General features: G+C 47.7%; 1 protein-coding gene across 1 annotated transcript in view; it reads left to right on the top strand.

The window, feature by feature from the left end:
* The first annotated feature begins 8,211 nt into the window (after positions 1-8,211).
* LOC126546183 (oxysterol-binding protein-related protein 6-like) overlaps positions 8,212-23,330 on the top strand; it is a 157,768-nt gene continuing 142,649 nt past the window's right edge. Inside the window, exon 1 of the mRNA XM_055061551.2 lies at positions 8,212-8,323. The gene's annotated coding sequence lies outside the window, so the exon portion shown is untranslated. The remainder of the gene's footprint in view (positions 8,324-23,330) is intronic.

Genomic DNA, 23,330 nt, shown 5'->3' on the forward strand with positions numbered 1-23,330 from the left:
TCTATAGTTGAAATGTATTTAGCAGCGCTAACTCTTTCAATTCGTTCCTCAATGTTGGATATCGGGTACAGCTGATCCGATGGCATTTAACTTCCTGTAGTCAACACACGGACGAGGGTCCTTGTTAGGGGTTTCTACCAGTATTAGCGGTGACGTGTAGTCACTCTCAGCGGGCTCAATGACTCCCAACTCTAGCATGCGCTGTATCTCTGCCTCCATAATCTCTCTCTGTCTTGGAGACACCCTGTAAGGCTTTGATCTTACTGGTTCGGTTGATGTCAGCTCAATTTCATGCGTTATCAGTTCGGTTCTACCCGGCCGATCGCTGAATCTGTCGAGATATTCCCCTAACACCTCTTTTAGCTCATCTAGCTGCTCGGGTCTTAGAGCGTGCGAGCTTACCGAGTGCTCGACTACTTCTTCTAGACCGATTTCAGAGTTGGAGGTCGCCCTATACTCCTTAAACTTGGTACTAATGCCATCCGGCTCTTTGATGGTATAGTTAACGACTCCGCTCCGCTCTACATACGGCTTCATCAAATTACAGTGATATATCCTCACTTCCTTCCTGCGACCGGGCATTCTCGAAGCATAGTTAGTGCCTGAAAGTTTGTGCAACACTTTAACGGGCCCGTCCCAGTGAACTTCAAGCTTGTTCTTTCTTGAAGGTTTGAGGATCATTACCTGGTCTCCGGCGTTAAACGTACGAAGCCTCGCATTCTTGTCGTAATAGAATTTGGCGTTCTTTTGAGCTACTCCCATGTTCTTTCCGACTAGTTCTTGGGTTGCGCTTACCCGTTCCAGTAAATTTAGCACGCATTCAACCACTGTTGGACTCTCACCTCTTTCCTCCCACATCTCTCTTAACATTCTCAGTGGAGAACGGAGTGTCCTCCCATACACTAGTTCTGCTGGTGAGAACCCTGTCGCTTCATGTGGAACCGTTCGCAAAGCAAACAAAGTTGCCGGCAGACAGTTCTCCTAGTCCTCCTTATGCTCGTAACAGAGCGCACGCAAAACTCGCTTAAGCACCGAATGCCACATCTCTACACTGTTTGACTGAGGGTGATAGACAGAACTGTGTATTAACTTTACCCCGCACTTTTGCAAGAATGTGGAAGTCAGTGCGCTCGTGAATACTGACCCTTGATCTGCCTGAATTTCGGCTGGAAACCCAACTCGTGCAAACACTGTTAAAAGCGCGTCTACTACTTCGGTGGTACTGAGCTCTCTCAAAGGGATTGCTTCTGGAAACTTGGTAGCCGGACACAGCATGGTAAACAAGTACCTGTAGCCCGATTTTGTTTTTGGAAGAGGCCCTACCGTGTCTATTACAAGTCGTCTGAAAGGCTCTGTTATTAAGGGCACTACCTTCAGTGGAGCTTTCCATGTCTCTCCTGGTTTACCCGAACGCTGGCAGGCGTCGCATGATCTTACAAACTTTTCTACGTCTTTGAAACAGCCAGGCCAGTAGTATTCCATAAGCAATCTTTCCTTTGATTTGTTTATGCCTAGGTGGCCGGACCACCCATTTCCATGACAGAGACTCAAAAGGTCCTCCCTATACTTAGTAGGTACGACTAACTGATCTAAAATCCTACCCTTTCGATCTCTGTAGTGCCGATACAGCAAACCTCCTCTCTCATGTATCGTCACGTTGCGCCTAGCAATGCCTTCTTTAGCTGTGTCATGTAATTTAGCTAAGCTCTCATCATTCTTTTGCTCAGCTGCCAGTGACTCTTTATCCACACGTAAGAGCTGATCAAAGTTCTTTGAGGCCGGTGATAATATGACCCTGTCTCGCTTGTGAGTGCGTCAGCTTGCTCTTCCTGCAGGCTAAAACTTTGACACTCAAGTGCTACGCTCTCATTGAGCTGGTCAGCTGGCAGGCTCTCCTCAACTGTTCTTTCGTCCCTCGGGCCTAGCTCGGATTCGGGTATTGAAGTTATCCCCTTTTCTGCTTCCGCTGGAGGAGCGTGTGCATTTTGCACCGAAAGCGCCGCGATCTTACGAGCTTGGCCTCGGGTCAATGCTTGTACTATGCCCTCTCCCAGTTTGAGCCCTTTGTCACACAGTAACTGATTCGAACGATTCGAAAAGATGTAAGGATATTGCAGTGACAAAGATTTGGAAACTGCAGCCTCAGTCTCTAGCTCCCCGAATGGTCCATTGATTTTGACTTTGGCCATGGGCAGACACACGCTGTGTTCTTCTACAACCTGTTTTATCCATGCTACTTCTCCGGTGAAGTCATCTACCGTCACGTAAGACGGATGGACAATGTCCATCGTGGCGGCACTGTCTCTTAGCACTCGGCATGATTTTCCATTAACTTGCAGGTCGTGAAGATATGGACTTAAAAGTTCCATATTCTCATCCTTTTCCTCCACGTAGGAGAAAACTACGCTAGACTTCTCGCAGTTTACAGCTATATGTCCCAGTTTGTGGAATTTGTAACAGCGCATTGGTCTAAAAGATTCGAATTTTCTTTTCTGTTCTTTTTGTGCGGTTTCTCCGTTAAGTTTCTCCTCGCTCTTTTCTGCGGGCTTTTCCGCCATGTCTACAGGCTCCGATCGTCTAGTCTGCGCACCCTTTTTGAACGGAAATGGTTTCCGCGGTCTATTTCGACCGTCCCAGTTTCCCTCCTCGGCGTTCAACTTTCTACGGGTTGCGTACTCTTCGGCTAATTCAGCCGCCCTTTCCACAGTGTTTACATTACCTCTGTCTTGCACCCACAGTTTCACAGCTTGGGGGATGGTTTTGTAAAACTGTTCTAGACACATGCATTCAATGATCATGTCTCTGCTGTCGTACGCTTCCGCGCTTTTAAGCCACTCGACCAGGTTGGCCTTTAAGCTATATGCAAACTCCGGATATCCCTCGCTATCTTTCTTGCCTGTGCTCCTAAACCTTTGCCGAAAAGCTTCGGCTGAAAGGCGGTATTTCTTCAGGAGACTCGCCTTAACTTTTTCATAATCATATGCATCCTGTGCACTCAATCTGGCGATTACTTCCGCCGCCTCACACGGCAACATAGACAGCAACCGCTGTGGCCATGTATTCGGGCCGAAGTTCATCTTCTCGCAAGTCCTTTCAAAATTGCTTAGGAACAAGCCTATGTCGGTCCCGACCTCAAATGGCTTTAATAGCCTGTCCATGCAGTACGATTCTGCCTCACTTGATCGTCCCAGAGCGCCTTCACTTCCTTGAGACAACTCCAAACGTTTGCTTTCAAGTTCAAGTTGCATTTTTGTTAACTCGCGATCTTTATCGCGTTGCTCTCTCTCCCTGTTCCGTTCTTCTCTTTCCCGTTCTTCTCTTTCTCTTTTCTCTCTCTTTTTGAGAAGTTCCAATCCCATTTCAATATCTTCCTCACTGGCCTGTTCGGAAATGATATGCATTAATTCTGATCTTAGCATTTCCTCGCGTACATCTAGGCCCAGTTCCTCACCAACAATCAACAACTCGTCTCTCAGCAGTGTCCTTAACCCCATGACTGCTGCTTTACTGCCTTGATTCTGCTCTCTAAATCTAGCTAGGAAGACACAACCTAGCTAACACACAACAATCTAGCTTCCCTACAGTTCTAAACAGAACAACCACAAAAATGAAGCCTAGAGAGTCAAAGCAAGAATCAAGCACTCACCGCAGATACAGCACCATGTCGCAAAGTCCATCTCACCGCTGTCAGCCAGTTGTCAGGATTGGGGGCTCAATCCCATCGCTCGAGATCCGTTGCCAAGATTGGAGTCCGGCATGAATTCGAAGGTAGCTGGCCCATGCCGTCGTCCAACTTAAACACGCTGAGGACGTTGATGAAGGGAAGAACTGTTTCTCATCGAGAACGAGGAAAATGGGTTTATTTACAGAAATTAAATCAGTCTAACATGACTGCTTAAGAAAAAGAGTGTCAGTCCAACATGACTGCTCAAGAGAAAGTGTGTCAGTCCAACCTGACTGCACGAGAGAAGTGTGTCGAGCCTCCGCCCAACAGCCGTTTTTAAACGCTCGGTCCTTCGGCGATACAAGGCAGCGAATGTTCGTTTCGTCATCGCAAAACTAGCCGCCTCCCGTGACAAGGTGACGCACACACACACGCAAACACACAGGTGCGAAAGACTGGAGCCGACGACCGGGGGGAGTCGTTCCGGGAAGCTCGGAGACATCCTGGGTAGCTCATTGTCCCGCCGCGGCTTGCTCATTCGTAGCGAAATCAGGTTCGCGCTGGGGACCTCGGGCACAATAGTTCGTCCGTCGAACCCGTTTCGTCACAACGGAGATGGGGCTCGTGGATGGAGGTGGTTTTCAGCACAAAGCCCGCTTCTTCGAACGCAGTCTAGCTGCAGCGACGGAGAGTGGGGGATGCGCGCCTTGTCCCCCAGTCGTAATTGGGTGGCAATTGTTCCTTGCAGCTCGCCATTCTTAACACCACATTTCTCTCTGGGGTACTTACATAGAAGATCTATGGTTTTCCCCATACAGTTTCTCATTACATTACTTAGAGGGAAATCTGGCGCTGCTGCGCTGTGCTATGCATGGGAATGGCGGTATATTGTGACTTCGGATTGGCATCGTTCTCGGAGAGCCAGACCTTGAAGACGCGACTACCAAGCACCATTCCGTCTGTCACACTGACGCATTTTCTACTAAAACAGTGCGTAAAAAGCTGTTTTAGCCTTAATGTTACACAAAAACAGGTATTGTTTAATTATGAGAACTTGTTATTGGCATGTACAAGTCATAGAGTTTCTAAATAAATACCCTAGAGTGAAATGTGGCGCTAGTGTCTACGGGGGCTCTCATGAGCGTTGCCTCAACACATAGAGTTTCCTACAAAAATTTGCAGGAAACTCTATGCCTCAACCTACATGGAAATGATGGGAAGTACAGGCTTCGGATTGACTTCGATCTTTAGACTAGTAGCATTTGCTTGAGGAGCAGTAAACAAAGCTATACCAAATATTATCGCGTAAAATGTAATTTTATTTCTTCGGTATGTTATATAATGCACAACACGCTACATAAACTTTGTATGACTTTGAGATGGAAGCATGGTTTACTATGGTTTATCAACAGGGCACACCAGGGTATGCATTCTTGTGCGATACTGTTCCCGATTTAACGCCAGAGAATAATTATTTATTTATTTTTGAAACAGCAATAACAACCGTGCATGTACTTATAAAAACTACTCATCAAGTATTTATGGAAATAAAAATGTTGTATTGTGAAAAAGTGTTGCGCCCTTGAGCGGAATGCTACATTAAGTGTCGTCTGCTACGGCGCCTGCTCGCTGCAAACGCGAGACTTTTCTCGCAGACGAGAGGCACTTGCGAACTCTCTCGCTCTTTCGAAAGGCTGCGTGGGCTGTCACGATTGCTGAACGTTTTCAAGTACTTTTAAACACATCTGCTGCAGTGCTAGCTAGGACGCTAGTGGCCTCCTACGAGTATGCTTCATCATATTTTATATTGACGTACCGCTTCCGAAGTGTTATGGCGTGGCTTTGCACTTACCAATTTTGCGACACTAGACTACAGCCAGGAAGCAGCAACCTTTCCTACCACAAGTAAGTTTGTGTTCTCAAAGTCCTAAAATACGCAGTTCAATGAGCACGTAAGCGAGCAATGCGTAATGAAGCCCTCAATAAAATTTGATTGTCAAGCCACTAGAAGTACAACTGTCTATGTCTTGTATTAGTAGTGCCTTCTTTTTCCCATTCTGAAGTTTTATAAAGCCCGTAACACTACAGCGCCAACCTAACACACTTAACAAACCAAGGTCCAAACGCTCAAAACATGTTCTTTCAACATTTACGATGCCGTCGCTTCCTCGTCAGGGCTTCGACACCACACCGCGACACAAACATCGTCCCAGTCGCTGGCCCAGCGCGCTATCGCCTCTTCTAGCAACATAACAAAGGCAGAGAGCTTTGCGTTGCACTGCCCCACTGCAGGTTATAGCAGAAGGTTTGAAAGCCGGGCCAGTTGGTACATAGTTGAACGAAAAAACCAGTAAAAAAACACAAAGGACTAGAGGAGAGGTTCACAATTGTAGGTTATAGCAATTGCGCTTGGAGCGAAACCAAAACTGCCAAAAAAATACTTGTTGGCTAGTTTGCCAGTCAACAGAATGCCAATCCGAAGCCTGTACTTCCCATCATTCCCATGATGGTTGAACGATCGCAGCGCCAGATTTCCCTCTAGGTATACTAATATGAAACTCTATGGTACAAGTATATGAAACGTAAAAGTTATCAGCGGGCCGCTAAAGTTGGAGAACAGACGACAAGATTCGGGCTCGCTTTGGAAGAGTTTGTCGTCTATTCTTGCTATTCTTAGCTTGGTTATGTATTGTAAGTGAGTAAACTTCATTGGAAGATGAAATGTGCGTGCATGAACATTTTTTATGAAGATTTTACTTTAGGAACGCGTTATTCGTATAGCCATATCCACGTTTTAGACGAAGCCTCTTACAACACAGCCAACACAAGCCTCGCAAACATATATACCGTCATTCCCATGACGGCACAGCGCCCCTTAGGAAACTCTCATAGACGGTGGTTCCAGATTTCCCTCTAGATGTTGTAGTGAGAAACTCTATGGTTTTCCCGTTTAGAACCGCGTAGCCTAAGGTGTCACTCAAGGTCCCAAAGTGCACTCCCCGTAAGTGCACTTAACTTGCCCGCTTGACAAGGATATTAAGTTCAAGGTATGGTACAGTACGTTGTTGCTATTTCTGAAAAATAAACACCAGGCAAATATGTCAAGCGGACAAACTACGCAGGGCGTGCAGAAGCAGAGCCGCATTAATTAAAGCGCACTGCAGTGTCCAGGCGACATTACGGAAGCGGTCGACCGTCAAATCAACATTTCTGTGCGCGCCGTGGTAACTTTGCGGCTATAACATTGCTAGAGGTCGCGGATTTGATCCCATTACCGCGGCAGTTGCATTTCGACGGGGGCGAAATAGAAAACGAACGTGCGCCTAGATTTTCGGACCCCAAAGAACATCACTGTGCCAAATTAATCCGGAGTCCACCACTATACGGCATGCCTCATAATCCGATTGTGGTTTTGGCACGTACAGCCCCATAATCCAATTCAAGTTTAATACTTCTGCCACAATGCGATGTGCCATGTGAGGCAATGACTATGCTCAACCCTCTAGGATGTTATGAAATACGGCGCACAACAACGCCTCAAGAAAACACCTCTCCCTGTGTGCGCTGTGTACTATACGCAGACACTCAGCAGTGGTGCACGCAATGTGATGTTTAACATCAACTCACCTCCCTCGTGTTAGACTAAGCGTTGCAGAAATTAAGCTTTAGCCGTCAACATCACTGCTAATTATCGTCAATCAAAGCATCCAGCACGGAATGCTCCGCTTAGATCGATTCCCACAATGCGTGGGATCTGCATAATTTTTTGTAACATATTGCTGCCATAAGCTCGCACGATCTGGTACCCCCATTCGTCCAACATAATGTTATTTCAATGTGATGAGCCTGTTATTGACTTAACCTTACACATTTATATCCTTCGGCAATAGACGTCCTCAGCAGCGACAATTTGTCAGGGCGGCCCAAAGAGGCACCCAGAGCCAGCTTACATTCGATAGTATGAACGCAGGTACGCATGGCTCGCCTCTGGGAGTGTCTAAAGGAACTGATATTCTAGCTTGACACGTGACACCACTGTGAAGTGTAAAAGAGGTCATATTCTGAATGTAAGATCAGTAACTATTTTAGCACAAAAGAAAAAAACACAGAAGTGTAAGGAACGGCCACCAAACATTTCTGGTGGAAGCAGGTATATTGGGCAAGGTCAAAGCTTCGCTTGGCGATCCCCGTGCCTGCACTGTGATCGGGGGCGAAACCCGCCAGAATCTCAGCGGGCCTTTTAAGTGACGGTCCCTTAGCGCCAGCACCCAGTGGCGGCATGTCATAGGATGCGTGCGGCAGCCAAGCGTGGCCGAGACAGCGTGCACAGCTGCGCGTGCCGGCAGCGCGGTGGCCGTCCTCCTCCGCGCGCGAGGACGTCGGCGGCGCGCGGAGAGAACGCGGAAAGGTTGCGCGCTCGCGAACGGCGAAGCGAGCGCGTCGCCGACGGGTGCCGCCGTGTGGCGACCGTGAGCCCCGAGGTTGCGGCCTTCCCCGCTGCAGCCGCCAGCCCAAGTTTGAGCGTCGTCTCGAGCAGTTGGCGCGCGCGCACGGTCCCGCCACGCGACGGAGAGCGGTCTCCGCTGACGGCACAGAGCGACTTCGATTTCCGATTACGGCACATCGCGGGCTCACTTTTTGACGACGACGACGACGCAGGTGAGTGCGCGGCGCGCGGTGGCAACAATCAGACCGAGTGTGTCTGGCTGTGGCGGCTGTCGTCTGCTGCTGCTGCTGCTGCTGCTGCTGTTTTTTGCTTGGCTCCCAACCTCTCCCTATTGTGCCTGGATGAAAGGGCTTCGCCGCTTCCCCGGCGTTGGCGGGAACTTGCTTCCCGAGATTAGGAGGCGCTGTTTTTACCCCGGAATATCGACGCGCCCCGCGAAGAAACGCGAAGAGTGGCTGGCACGTTCGAGTTGTTGTGCCCTCTCTTCTTACCCTACGACAATTGCGCGCCTTTCTACGGCGGTGGCAACGACTCATTGACTTGCGAATCATGGGTTGTCAGTGTGTGAGATGTAGGCGCACGCCGCGTCGCCGTCTTGTTCGGCAACAGGGGGTGCGCGCATTTACGCTCCGAGTTTGATCTGACCATTGCGAGCAGACTTCTCTTCATGCTCCGAGTCGCACGACGGCGGTGACACGATTGTTTAAGAAAAATAAACGCGGAAACAAACGAATTTGCCAGCCCGGTCCCTATGTTTCTTTTTTTTTTTTCAGTGATTATAAGTGGAACGGAAAGCCAACGCAAGCATGAGCTGCAAATCAGAGCTAGCACCTCGTCATGTGCGTTGTTCGTAATTCTGGGCCGGTATGACATTGCGAGAGAATAATTAATCGAGCGATTGTTATCACTTTCTTATCATTTACCGCTTGCGATCAACCGATGCTGCTGGTAACGCTGGCTGAACGCCGCTGGAACCACTGACGAAACGCGAAAAGCCCAAGCATAGCAATATAATCGTTCCATTACCCTATAGGGTAAATACCTAAAGAATCTCACCGAAACCACTGTGGAAATCCGTTTTGAGACATTTTCAAACCGCCGTGAAGAATTCACGGTTTGGTGTTTTGCTCGTATTTTTGCAGCTTGGCATTAGTTCTTTTTTTCTTTTGTACAGTGGTAAGGGAAAAGAACAATGCAACTAACCACTCCACTTGTATACATAGTGTAAAAGTACGAATGGAACTGTCACCTCGTATTACGTTCTTTTCGCCTTGTAAATTTGGGGCGAAAAGCAATATTTAAGTGTGCGAGATGGAGGATGCCGGGTGGGTTGGGGAGGGGGGGTTGCTATAGTTTCTGCCCGCTGTCGTTTATCTATCATTTCTTAAATTTGATTGTCTGCCCTATGGCACGACCACCACTGACGTACTTATGCAGATAAGTACGGTCATTTATCGACCCTCGTGTTTAAAACATCAGGTTGAAATGCGCCATTTTGTAGAATCAAGAAGTTGAACTAAAGTATCACATTTGTATGTGATACCGTAGGCACGTTGATCGTGTGAACCAGCCGGTAAAACATATAGTGCGACCGCCTCAATTATACGTTGGCAACCTGTTTTCTTGAAAATAAAGTAACACTTATCAATCGAATCATTCCCAAACAAGCACTCGAAAATCCGGCGAATTAATTGCCGTAAGTGGTCAAGGCACGAAAGCTTCGTATTAGTGAATCTGTTATCTGTTATCAGATTTGTTTCACATGCATGCACCCAAATATTCGTTCCAACTGCCACTTGTCACTGTGGAATTCATTCAAATCCCTATAGGTTCGTGTCACTGCAGTGTCACTTCTTTGCTACCACAGATAGCGTACATCTGTCTTTTCTGTTCAGGATGTGGGTGTCATGCAGTAACCCAGTGAAACACTGGTCTGCACAGTTTCCTCTAACTTCAATATAGCTACCACGCAGTTTCCTCATATATTTTGGTCATCGCGCACGCGTGTATTCACCTACATAAAAGGACTCCGTAACCGGTTACTGGACAAAGGGCCCTCCCCCTTATCACCTTTTCTCTTTCTTTCTTTCTTTCTCTTTCTTTTTATTTTTCTTCTTTTCATGGGAGCTATATATTTCGCACTGAAACCCAACGCATTTGTTGTCGCAGTCCGCGCGGTTTTAGCGAAACGCAGAGACGCGGTGGAGTGCACTGGCAATGCTCATCGCAGTGGTTGAATGCCGCCGTCAGAGATTCCCGCAGCAGCGCGCGCTTGGCCGAGGTCCAAGCCCGGAGATTTGTCTAAATATACGCGGCTACGAGACCCCGCGCAGGGTTGAGATGCTTCTTGATGTTTACGTCGCAGTTGCTTCTTCTGATTTTGTTTTTGCTTGTACTTGGATACAAAGCAGCGAGAATGTGGAAAAGGACCGCGCATCAAGACCAGACTTGTAATATATATATATATATAGTGTGGGTGTTTAGTGTGTGCGTATCTTGGTCGGATGGTAATTACGAAGATCATTTGTACCTAAATCTCCTGCCGAGGAGCGTGATATTAATTGAACTAGGCTAGGGTAATACTTATTGCGGCCTTATTTTCGGGCATTCGACGAAGTCCTCGTCAAAATCAAATTATGAGGTTCAAAGAGAGAGAGAGAGAGAGAGAGAGGCAAAGGAAAGACATGGAGGTTAACCAGAGATCATCTCCGGTTATCTACCCTGTACCGGGGGAGGGGCGAAGGGATGCGATAGGTGAGAGAGAGAAAAAGAATAAAGAAAAAAAGAAAACCACACACACACACACACACACACACACACACACGATACAGAACTGTTTCTGTGGGCACTGTCACGCAGTCTGCGAAGGCGTTCCTAGTACGTGTTACGTGTACGTGTTACCGTCTAATCCGTCACGCAGTGTGCAGTCACAATTTGTCACAATGTCCCGTGTCTTTTAAATAACGCATCAGCGCCTTCATAACGGATTGCGCTGATGTTCGCGTAGGCCAATTTCCAAGGATGTTGTTTTCCGTTACTGGGCGCTTGTCCAGTTGGTCTAGGGTGGCTGAGAAGGCTTCTCTAGGGTGCTCTACTTCAGCTTAAGCCTTATCCCTACCGTTTTACATTTTACATTGTATTATTCGCTTGCCTCATTATGTATTTGCATTTGTATTTGCATTTTCGTATTTTTATAATTCCCTGCCTTTTTGCTGTCAAGTAGTATTAGTGTTTTTTTAACATTGTAAAAGGTCCCCCTACAGTGTTTACATTATGGGACCTTTTTCTTTATTAAATATCAATATTTTTGTATCTGCACTAAGTATTCAATAAACTTCAAACTTCAAACTTATTTGCGGGTTGAAACGAGGGCACTCACAAAGAAGGTGCGTGATTGTTTCGTTGCACCCGCAGAAGTCACAAAGTGGGCTGCTGGCCATTCCGATAAGAAAGGGCTACGGATTTGAAAATGCTACTCCAAGCCATAGACGGACTAGAAGGGTACAGTCGCGTCGTGGAAGGTCGGGCTTAATACAGAGCTGTAAATTAGGGTCTAGAGTATGAATGCGTGCTCTTGTGAATTTGGAGGAATTCCAATGAGCTAATGTTAGGTCACGCGCAAGTGCAGAAAGTTTTTTCGCTGCTTCGGCTCTCAAAAGAGGAATGGCAACGCAGTTGGGGCCGTCATGGGCAGATCGGGCAGCTGCGTCGGCTCGATCATTGTCATGTATGCCACAGTGACTAGGCAACCACTGATATATTATATCGTGTCCTTCATCAACTATGAGATGGTGGACTTCTCTTATCTCTGCGACGAGCTACAGTGCTCATGTGATCCATGGCGCAGTGCTGAGAGTACACTCTGTAGGGCTGCCTTGGAATCACAGAAGATTGACCACGCATGGGGTGGTTCCTCCTGAATGAAATGAAGAGCCGCACGCAGGGCTACCAGTTCAGCACCTTTCGTTGATGATACATGGGACGCTTTTAGCTGTATTTCGACGGATCCTGCCGGTATCACCACAGCGGCAGCTAAACTTGTAGGTGTGACTGAGCCGTCGATGTAAACATGTACGCGGCCACTGTGCACCTCGTGTAAAAGTCCTAATGTGGCCTGCTTCAGGGCAAATGACGGCATGTTAGCTTTCTTCGTGATTCCTGGGATGGTGAGTCGTATTTCAGGTTTGTGCAGGCACCATAAAGGTGAGGATGGTTTTGCTGCAGGCATGTAGTTCGATGCCAACGAGGTACGACTGGCAACAATTATATGACTGAAAGTTGTGTGCAGCCTTTCTGCGGGTAAAGCAGCAAGATGGTGAGAAAGTAGTCGGGCAAGGTGCTGAATATGCGCCCTGAGAGCGTCGTTTGCCAAGTATGTTGATATTGGGTGATCTCGAGCTATGACAATCATTGCCGCTGTAGACGCACACCTCGGAAGACCGAGTCACGGCCTTGGGGCTTGAGCTTGTAGTCCCTGCAGTACACGCAGGTTTGTTTTGCACGTGTTACCAAGCACAGGGAGGACGCATCTTGCGAAACCGAGGAACAAGGCGTTATAAAGCTGCAGCATTGACCGCACCGATGTGCCCCATGACTTTCCGCCGATAAATTTGAGGAGATGTATTATTGTCACTAACCTCCTCTTTAGGTATGAAACGTGCGGGCTCCATGATAGGTCGCGGTCGATAATTACCCCTAAAAAGGGGTGTTTCCGTGCGTTTGCAATTGCTTGTTCATTGACACTTACAGAGTAAGGCTTCATCGCCTTCCGAGTGAATGTAACAAGGCAGAATTTCTCTGAAGACAGCTCCAAGTTCTTTTTTCGCAAGTACAGTGATATTAAAGTAGCTGCCTTTTGTAGCCTTGCTCGTACCTGCAGTCGTGTTACAGCAGACGCCCAAATGCAGATGTCGTCAGCATAGATTGATACTTGAACTGTGTTGGGCAAGCACAGTTCCATTTCCATTCTCGTGGAACCAAACCGTGGCGCCAATACTCGTTGTAATGGTTTAGCAGCATGAGTCGTGCTTTCTGTCCAAGATTGCCGAACTAGGCCAACAAGCACTAGGTTGAATAGCGTCGGACTCCAACACCCCGCCTTGCGGTACTCCACGGAATATTTGGTGTTGAGTCGTGGCGCCGTCCTCAGTCATCACGAAGAAATGCCTGTCGGTCAAATAACTACAGAGCCACTGAAAAGTGCGGCCACCGATTCCGGCTTCAGTCAGAGCCTCTATAGTGGCATAATGTGCTATATTATCATAGGCGCCTTTTATGCCAAGGAATAATGCCGCAGTGAGTCGTTTCAGACGTTTTTGATGTTGAACAAACGTGACCAAATCGATGAGATTATCTTGAATGAGCGCCCACCGGCAATAGCATCTGGGTACGCGTTGTAATTTTCCAGGAACTATTCCAGGCGCGTCAAAATCATTCTTTCCATTATTTTCCCTGTGCAACTGGCCAGAGCGATGGTGCGCTACGATGACAAATATAACGGTGATTTACCAGGTTTGAGAAGTGGAACCAAGCGGCTGCATTTCCATTCTCGTGGAACCCAACCGTGGCGCCAATACTCGTTGTAATGGTTTAGCAGCATGCATGAGTCGTGCTTTCTGCCCAAGATTGCCAAGCGCCGCATAGGTAACGCCGTCCGGCCCTGGTGACGAAGAGAGCCTGCAAGTCGCCAGTGCCGCTTGAAGCTCCTCGACCGAAAACGTTACATCCCTGCTCTTTATTTCATCCCGATAAAAATGCTTCGCGCTTACTAGCCCGCGCCAACATGTGCCACAGTTGGCTAGCACGTGGAAATGCGGTACATCTTGTCCACCCTGAAGGGCGGAGTAGAGGCCTTCAGGTGACCCTTTGTTTCAGCCGGCCAAGGTGGCAAGCCAGAACAGCCAGTGTTGCGTTGTGGCGCGATGTCGCTTTCGGGTCACTTACCTCCTTCATCACCGCACGCATTAAAGCGCGTTTCTCGCGCTCACGTTGGAGGTCGGTGGAATTGAAGACGTGAAACCGACATCAGATTCTCGAAGTAGGTGCACGGTAACTCTTTGGATCGTTCCTGGGTCGTTCTCCTGGATTCATTGATCAATGAGGTCCCTCGCGCATCTCTCATCAATCGGTCAAATCCCTTGGAATATTTAACTGTGTCAGCCGACCCGTAGCTTTTACCTGGAATAAGACCCTCGAAGTGGTTCTCGCTCTTTAAATCGCTGGGCAGTGAGAAGGACTCCATATCTACATGCGAAATTAGCTTCACCGGACTAGTCAGCACAGCTTTGGCCAGGCGCGTAGTGGAAAGAAAAAAAGAACGCAGCACAAAGCAAGAGTCCTTTAATTTGTAATGGTGAAATAACCTTAGCTATCTCGTTGGCCTACTTGGTGATACGTTACAAGTACATACAACGCGGTGAGACGAGGATGGGGGCGAAAACAAGAACAGCGCTTCGTTCCGTCTCGTTCTCTCCTCGGCCCTCGCGTCATCGCGCTGTATACGGGATTGCAATGGGAGCAACGGGGCGAGAGGAAAGCTCTCGTGTAATGCATTTCCCCTCGACCACGTGTTTTGCGCTGCGTTCCGCGCGTGCCCATATAGGGCTCGTTTTTTATCAGCGACTGTCGACACTTGTTTGCCTGTGACGGGGGAAAAATGAAAGCTGAAGGAATGGCGAGGGGGAGTTTCTCTGTTGCTCGAAATCCATCGTCCAGCGGCCTGCTTATAGCACTGGAATGGCGACCGACACTTGGGTTTAATTGAACGGGTCATGATGGGACAGGCGACAGCGGGATAACTAATGATCTTGACTTGGCTCGTCCGCAAATGGTGACTATCGTCTTGAAGCTGGGCGTGTTGTCGCGTAGTGATGGCGTCCGTACTAAAGGTCGGTCGTTAACTGAACGATCTATCTTTGCGGGACAGCAATAAAGGTAAGATGTGTTCTTACTTTTATTTCTGTTTCGCTTTCCGCATGCTGAACTTAGCTTTCTTTCTCTGGGCAAAAGTCTGGCGCCTTGCCTTGTGATATGCTCAAATCACCTTGAGATCTGTGCTGCTTCCTTTCGCTGGTATCTCTTTCAGATTTCGCAGAAAGCTTATCCGAAATGGCGCTCTTGTAGGACCATTCGTGCCCCATAATTGATACCGTGTCTGATAACACATATGCGTTCACCGAGTCCGGTAGATTGCAATAGCACAATAATGACTTCGCGGTCTTCTGCTGGGATGACGAGTCGCACCTGTGTCGAAGGATCCCGGTCGTCGAACTTGTTGAGCACAGCGGTCAGTGACACCGTCACCGCAGTGGTTCCAGGGTGCAGTGTCGGCCATCCCTAGGTGGAAGGCGAAAGTAATGGTGAACACCACGCTCAACCATAGTGTGCGTAAATGGGCAGCGTCTATTCGTTGCAGCATTGATGGTAACCTATGGCTTAAGGTATGATCCAGGGAATATAGTCGTGTTGACCTCATTCCATTTAGATAGCGTGTACCAACAGTATGCACTTCCTGATTTATTTATTTTTTATTTCTCTCTCCCCCTCCCTTCCTTTAAACTCCCTTTTTCCCCAACCCCGTCCATGGTAGCGAACCGAAAACTTGTTTTCTGCTTAACCTCCCTGCCTTTCTTCTATCTCTCAAAGCATACTCAAACGTAAGTAAAGGTGCTAATGTGCTTTCAAACGGTAACGAATAGCCCAGAACACGGCACGACGAATCGCATAGACAAATATTTTGGTTAGATACTGGTTGTTCGTCGTTGCTGTGTTTTCCTGCCCTACGCTTCGTCGAGAGCGGGAAGATGCTCAGGTTAGACAAACACTTTAGAGAAAGATTAGTTACTAGTTAACGTTGTGTTTGTCGACCCTAAGCTTCGTGCCGTCCTTTGCACTTCGTTGTTTGTTCTCGTTTTAGAAGTTGCCCAATAAAGGCCGGATTAATAACTGAGATGCGGGCAGAGGGGTCTAATGAACTTGATCAGCACATCACCCGTTCCTGATGATGCCTTGTTACATACGCACGCAAGCACGACCTCTTTAGCACAACACTTGTGTACAGTCACCTTAAACACCATGAACATAATAGTAATTAAAGAGCGCCAAAGCAGGCGATGACTTAATAAAGTGCACACACAAAGGTCTAACTACTTGAGTCGCTTCTATTCTAAGCACATTTTCACGCATGCATACTTTACTGTATGCATGCGTTTACTTCACTGTAAGAGACCACAGCTAGTGCGTCTGCGAGTTCAAAAGAGCATGGACTCGAGAACCACGTGGTCAAAAGGCTAAAAAATCACCCCTTTTGCAAGTAGTACATTCGCTTGCATAAGGTGCAACGACAATTCCACTTTCATCACATAACAGCTTTGCTGTCATGCGCGTTTATTTATGCTTACCAGTTTTTCCGCCTCGGTGAAGTGCAATGCACTACCAACGCAGGGACATGTACTGCTGCGAAATCATTACCAAGTTAAAGGACCCGATCTGCTCACAGATCCGATATAACAATAAAAAAGGAAAAAAGAAGAACGTTTAGGCAACGATACATGCAGTTTCGAAAGCAGTATATAAAAGTAAATGACGAATCATTTCGCCCCCCTCCCCACACACACGCATTGTGCTTAATGCAATAAACAAAAGTACACGTGCCCAGTGCCCACTGTTGACCCTGATAGCCCGAAATGATTCTTTCACTACCAGTACACCTCTAATGGAACGATCGAGCATCAGCTATCATGCGCTCAAGCAAAGCGAGTACTTTTTAGTTCTCGACCCAACACAATTCGACGTGCGTCATTCGGTTTTACTCACGATAGGCTCCAGGATGTACGACAAGGCTTGATCAGCAGCAAGCACTCAGTTGATCGTGAATGTAAGTATTGCCGTTTGTCGTGCAACGGAGAACCAGGCTTCGATGCGGGGGCTCTCGTATTACAGACAACGTCGCATGACTTAAGTAATACACCAACACAGCGCGTCGCGCTTTTCTTTCTCTTTCCCAATCCCAAGTGACGTGCTTTGCTTTCCTTTTTCACTACGAGAAACGTGGTCATCCAAGCCCAATGTGCAGTGCTCGCATTCAGAACAGATTGTACATGTCCTCGCAATATTGGAGCATGTATAAGCTTCGCGCTTTGTTTTGTTTCCATCTGCGAAGAAACAGGGCGCTGAGAGCTTTGTCCTGTCGCGTTTTTCGTCGCGACGCTCTCTGAGGAATGAGGTGGAACCAAGTCGGTTGGTAAACATGCTTCTATTCGGCGGTAAATTAAAATATGTACGGCGACGTCTACTATCGCTTTCTTTTGCCAGTAGGTCTCGAACGGTTATTTTATCATCAGTGAACGGACGCCGCTGCCTTGAAGAGGCAATGCAGGCGCCTTCCATATAGCTACACCACTTACAGCCTAGTGCTGTATAGTTGGTCTGGAAACTCAAAATGGCACGCTCGCGCAACGCAAAACTGGGCTGCACACGACTAACTTAGCGTGGGCGTCTGCAGCTATGCGTGAATGTAGTTTTCATTCTTATGCCAACCATATGTTATCGGGTTACCAGTGTTTTTAAAACGGCAGCGGAAACTACCCGGAATTCTAATGGCCTATAGAGAGGTCCAGAGAACTCCACTTCCGTGTGGATCGTGCGAAAAGTTGAAGAATATTCACATTTTAGACGTCAAGTAGGGAGCACACTTGACTTGTGTGCGGATACAAATGATACAATAAAGCAAATACAAACATAGATATGTCTCTCAAGGGAGGCCAAAGCCAAGCTTCCGTTACAGCAAAAAGCAAAGAACATGACTGATTCATTTCGTCCTAACATCTTAATTATAATTTTGATGAGACGCCCGTTCGCCTTTTTTTTTCACCAGACTGCATAAAATCCGTTGCTGGTGCCTTCCAGACGAAGTGAGAGGTGCTCCACTTATCTCATGGACCTCTCGAGCCTTACACAGAAAGAAATGCAAGTGTATGGCGTGCGCGTAGAAAATGTCTGCCCGTTTCTTCGTGTGTGTTGTACTTGTTCCAGCCCCAGGATCAACGACGGAGGTCGTTCTGCTCTTAGGCTCATGGAATTTACGAGCAGCCTTCACCCCGCGAGGAACTTGGCTGACTACTTCCGCATGAATAGAGCACCAGTGCGTTATTCTGAACAAATACCGCCATAGAAGATGACCTCTGCCACATGGCCATTTCCCAGCCTGGTGCTGGCTGCAGTAAAAAAAACGCCCCTGCTAGCTATACGAAATTTGAAATGTAGCTCATTGTCTGTAAACGAGAGTCAGTACGTAGTTAGTAGCTAGCTGGGTATAGGCATGTATATATAAGCACCACGCATTGGCCAGATGGCGTTGCGGCTGTTGCAGCTTCCTACAAGTGTTGTCGGCGCCAGCCGCTTGGATTACTACGGATCTAAGACCGCCCGTTTCATAGCTTGCTGGAACTTGATGAACGAATCCTTTCAAGATCCACGCTGGCGGCATATTTCATGTGCCTTCGCCATCATTTCCTGTATATAGTCATGTACTGCATGCAAGGTTGTAGTACACCGTCGCAGAATGAGCAAACGTTTGCCTCGAGATGAACAATGGCTGGAGGGCGTCGTTATTGGGTAACGTCGCCTGCAAGATATGCTCCTTCTGTTCGCTAGGCTGTGCCAGTGGTCTGGCGCTGCTATCAGATGTACAGCATGAAAAGCCTGAGAGCACGGTGCCTGTAACTCTTTATAGCGCCGCATTTTACTGCTGCTTTTTAGCGCCGCATTTTACAACTGTTGCGCCCGTCCGTTTTGTCCTTTCGGATGCGCAGCCGTGTCGCCATCCTCAGTCCACCTCCTCATCCCACGAGCTTCACCTTCTCTGGCGAAGAAAAACAACACTTGGTCCACCACGGGCCCCTGGGGATCCAACTCGTACCCATGCCGCAACGTGCAGAGAGGAGCTGGACGGGGCGTGAATCACTGAGCTGTCGCGTAAACGTTCGCTCTTGGCAATTTGTGCGGCGTTCTGTGCCCCACGCAGGCTGTGCACGTATTTTGGAGACCAAGGCGGTCACTATGCTGCAGCGAACGAAGACGCCGTCGTGCGCATCGCAAGACAAAGCTGTTATTGTGAAGGTGTCCGCTATCATGTTGCTATATCGCCGCAGTCGGAGAAATTGCTCAAGTTATCCAATATTGCTTCTTTTGCCTCGGCGTCGACATACCCGTCCACGCCTCGTCCATTTATCATACGCATATACATATACATATATATATATATATATATATATATATATATGTATACGAGAGAAGAAGGGAAACCGAGAGGTTCTATTTTTATATACAGGGTGTTTTTTTTAGAGCATACATCTTTCTTTATAAAAACGCTACGACCGTGAGACACATGTCGTCTTCGCAAACGAGCCGTATACGGCGAAGCGGAAATACTTTGCCGCTACTTAAGTTACTTTTAAGACTAATCAACAAACATCTTATTAATTATCATTTGTTAAAAATTAGATTACGGGGTTTTACGTGCCAAAACAACTTTTTGATTATGAGGCACGCCGTAGTGGGGGACTCCGGAAATTTCGACCACCTGGGGTTCTTCAATGTGCACCTAAATCTAAGTACACGGGTGTTTCCGCCCCCATCGAAACGCGGCCGCCGTGGCCGGGATTCGATCCCGCGACCTCGTGCTCAGCAGCCCAACACCATAGCCACTGAGCAACCACGGCGGGTTAATTACCCTTTGTATTAGTGCCTTAGGCGCAGTTGTTTAAATGGCGAATATGAAGGCGGTCACGTTTTAATGCCCTCTCATTTTTTAAACACCTTGAAAATTGCACCTAAATTCGAGGTATTTATCATCGAATTTCAACGCTAAATCAGGCAATATCTAAACTGACCGCCGCAGGAGCGCAGAAAATGTGGCCGCGCTGTCATATTAGACGGAAACGTCCAGTGACGACAAGCGCGATGAAGCGTGAAACTGAACGTCTCGGCCAAACGCGGCACCTACTGTTACGCACGCTTTGCCTGACAAGCTTGTGCCGCTGTGTGTCGGGTCAGGATTTGCCGCGGCATGCTGTCATTCAAAACTTCGCCCCCCACACACGGGGCGTTGCCATCTGAGGCGCTCTGTCTCGATATTGCCTGGATCTGGCCTTCAGTTTCGATTATGAATATCTCAAATTGCGCGTAATTTTTTGTATTTCTTAGAAAAATGAGTATGTCATAAATTGCGAATCCGTACAAGTTTCCTATATAAACAACTGCCCTCAAGTTAATCATAAGAAAGATAACTCACGATTTTTTGTTAATTAGTATTTTGAGAGTTACTTAGCCAGCGGCAAGGTATTTCTGTCTCGTCGTAGAGCTCGTATGCGAAGATGACAGGTGTCTTACGATCACCATGCTTATTTATAAAAAATCTGTCTAAAAAATAAAAACACCCTGTTACACATTTGAAAACATCACTTTGCGCATACATGTTGAAAAGTTGACGCGGTCCTTCGATTATGCGCCACAGAACTGCCAACAGTTCGGTCAAGCGATGTGGCCACGCTGGCACACAAAGGCCGCCTACAGGTACGTGCGCGAATGCGTATTGGCCACCCGAAGGGGACGACGACAAGGAGCGGCGGCACGAGCTCGCACCAGCGAGATTTTGTCGAAGGCGATGCACTGGCGATGGCAGCACGGGGCTGCGAAAGCTCGTGTCCAATGAGCAAGCTCCACGGCAACGCGAGGAAATTAATGTAAAGGAAGAAGAACATCACTCGGAGGCGCCACTGCTTTCAAGCTCATCATCATCACCCAAGACTTTCGGCGAGCGAAAGGTGGAGAAAGTAGCGGCGATTCGTGGCCGATCCCGCATAGTGGGTACGAGCCACACTTGGAGGCAAACAAACACTGCGTGGCCGCAGCAGGCTCCGACCTAGGCACGAGTATCTCCCAATGGTTGGCGGACGTCGCAAGGGCGTCCATCCCGGGTCAGCCAGCATCTCCAGTACCCTGAACAAGCTCCGGCCGGTGAACGTCGACAGATCGTCCGGCCGCAACCTGTACCGCAACCGCGCACCACGTCTCAACACGTCTTTCGGATGCCCCCGCATGCCTCGGACGTTCCTCGACCTGACTAGACCTTGCACCCAGCTCCCCGGTGGCGTTTGCATGACAGTTGCTAAGGGCTCTAAATGTTGGCACGTGTATCCTCTGTTTCTTTGGGCGTCTTTTCCGTAGTGCATGTTTGGCATAGGGTTCAGTGAGTGTAGTTTGTGTGTTTTGTTTGAAATTGCTTTCTTTTTTTCTCTCTCTTTTTCGTTTTTTTTTTTTGAGGGACAACTAACACAAGTCACACAACCGCGTTGTGACACTGGAGGTTACATCATTTACATTTCGTCCGCCGTTTGCGTCCCCCTGAGGCTACAAATGGTGAGCTGCGGTTCCTTGGGTCGTATTTCGTAACGATCAACTCTACTTTCCCTTTACAGTTGGCTGAGGCCATAACAGTTTCCGGTATTGTTGTAAGAAACTCTGTAGCTGGGACGTCGCCGAGCCGCAGTTATAGCGAGGACTTCTTACTGAGCGCCGATAATGGTAAGAAAATAATAAAAAAAATGGATCGTTAGCTCGCTAGAAGGAACTATACCGGCCCCACCAAGATGAGATGCTCCGCCGAATAGGCGCAATCGCCGCACGACACATGAACGTCACTTAGTTAATTGGCAGCATCTTTAGGAGCACCCGTGTTGTGGCGGGTAAGCGACGGGCTAATCAGTAAACGGCAGGTTAATTATTACCGCTTGGTATGTAATTGAGGAGAATATGGACGAAAACAAGCAACAAGGATTAGTCGAGGCCGTATCGCGCCAACGTCTTCTCTTTTCTGTCATTTATATAAAAAAAGAAAATCGAAAGCGACAATAAGCGAGTTTCATCCCGGAAGAATAATTCGTTCGTCTCTTTAATATATATATATATATATATATATATATATATATATATATATATATATATATATATATATATATATATATATATATGGCTACTAAGCTGTTGCGAATACTTTGCTTGCTTTGAAGGCCCCAAAGGCGCATGATTTGTTTTTGTTTTTTTTCGTATATTCTACAGCTGCTTTAATCCCTAATGATCTTAGGGAGGGCTTTAAACTATGCATGCGCGCATGGGGGCTGAGGTTCTTAGCAAAAATTGTTCGCGCCCACTTCCCTTTGAATCTTTGGTTAGGACGCCTCGTTAATTTAGCGCCAGACGTCCGCTTGGGCTCAGCTCGGAAAAAAGAGACGCCAAGATTTGGACGGAAGATCGGGTGAGGCACGAAGCATGGCGCCAGTGTTTACTATTAAAGCACTGAGAACGTCGGATTAAAGAGGACCTTCGAAGCTATAGGAAAGGAACGGCCTAAGGCTGAGGGGGCTATACGCGTAACGATTGCGAGGGCAAACACGGTGACGCGAGTTGATCCGTTTAAAGTCTTCTCTGGACACAGCTCACGTTGCCTGGTAGCTTTTTCCGAACTACAACTTTACCGTTGCTCTCGGCTCTTATCGCGCTGCTTTGAGCCGTAATGTCGCTACGCAATGAACGCAGTTGCGAAAATCAGTGGTATATGCCGATGAAGCTGGTCGGGTCTTTCGACGTGTGCTAGGCAGTTAGTGAGGGAGCGTGCAGGAAACGTAACAGCCCCCCCCCCCCCCCCCCAACCTTCGAGGCCTCTACAAAAGCTGCACCCATGAGCGCTATGTCCTGAGCTGTTTTGACGACTGCAAGTTACAACTTACCTCCTTCATAAATGTTCATTTGTTCTCGACAGCAGAGCGTGTCCTCACTTCTTTCCTTATCAGCGCAACTAATACGCCTGGATTGCGGCACACACGCTGTACTATAGCAACGATGTATGCGCACTTTTCGCGAAAGTGGCCAATCGCAACAACAACAGTGAGAGCAATTTGTCTGCTACCCCTTTCTTGGTCGAGCTCGGGTGCGCCACAGTCCCGTGAAGAGCAACAGCCAACACAAAGAAAAAGAAATTCATTGATTGAGAGAGAGAGAGAAAGAGAGAGAGAGATAAATGACTGACAGTTAGGGTCAGAAATGCCAGTTTACTTGCAACCAGCTCATAATATCGTATGCAGGCTATGTTGCCGCCCTCTACCTTGCACTGAACTCTACAAAACAAAGTATACTGCGGCGATTTTTTTTTTTTTATTTTTG

The sequence above is a fragment of the Dermacentor andersoni genome, chromosome 1, assembly GCF_023375885.2.
Source record: "Dermacentor andersoni chromosome 1, qqDerAnde1_hic_scaffold, whole genome shotgun sequence".
Taxonomy (NCBI): Eukaryota; Metazoa; Arthropoda; class Arachnida; order Ixodida; family Ixodidae; genus Dermacentor; species Dermacentor andersoni.